The sequence below is a fragment of the Fukomys damarensis genome, unplaced genomic scaffold (genome assembly GCF_012274545.1).
Source record: "Fukomys damarensis isolate Sample0158 unplaced genomic scaffold, DMR_v1.0_HiC HiC_scaffold_23, whole genome shotgun sequence".
NCBI lineage: Eukaryota > Metazoa > Chordata > Mammalia > Rodentia > Bathyergidae > Fukomys > Fukomys damarensis.
The window spans coordinates 24,246,131-24,247,170 of NW_022900935.1; positions in this window are offsets into that span (position 1 = coordinate 24,246,131).

Genomic DNA, 1,040 nt, shown 5'->3' on the forward strand with positions numbered 1-1,040 from the left:
CTCCGCCGGCTCTGCGCACCCGGGACTTCCCATGCACTGCACTCTCCGCCTTCTCTCCGTGCCCTGAAAAGTGCGAACGTTCTCCCCAGGAATTTCCACGGCAAGTATGGAGACCAGAAAGGGGTGTGGATGTGTGTGCGCACACAGGAGAGGTGGGCGAGAGGGCGGCGGGGTTCCTCGGGAACCCGGCTAACTTTCAGGGTCGGTTTCCTAGGATTCGGGCGGCTTCCCCGCGACGGGGCAAGGGCTGAGACCTGCACGGGCGCGTCTAGACCATCTCGACAGAGCCTCCCGGCGTCGGTGCCCGGCGCGCTCCGTGCGCTGCCTCACTCAAACTTTCCGACTTGAGTTTTCCTTAATGTGGTTTATTTGGGGGGGGGTGCGAGGGGGAGGGACCAGAAGCGGGAATTGGACAAGTAGGGAGGGTGAGGGGACAGCCGAGAGAGACGGAAGCAGGACTTCTTTTCTCCACCTTCTAAAGAGCCCTATTCCCACTTTGTTTGGGTCGTTGGCGAGCTTGCCCCTTGCCGGCTCCCCTGTGCATCCCGCGGTGATTTCTAGACTGGCTGGGGCTGGGTGGTACCCACTGGGGAGCCCGAGGCGGTGGGCGGGATAGGGAAGGGGCGACCCGTTGAGGAACGACCCGGGCCACCCCGCACAACGCACTGCCGGCCCGGTGAGGTTCCCAAGGAGAGACTGGGGAGACTTTAGGCCCCCGGAGGCTCAGCTTACTTTTTCCTAAGGCCAGTGGGTGTGGAGGGTGTGGATGGAAGGGGGTGGAGGGGGGTTATATGCAGGCAGGAAGGAGGCAGGTGCTGGTACCGAGGTGGACCATTCTAAATGCAACCGGTGAACTCTCGGCTCCGCTGGGTTGGGCCGGCCTGGCCTTAGAACAGCTCCTTTTGTGGGATCTCCCGGGATGCGGGGGGGGTCAACAGTTTTAAAGAGCGGAGAGGAAGATCGTGTAGACCCAGGCACCTTGCTCTTTTTGAATTATTATTAATTATTATTATTATTATTATTATTATTATTATTATTAT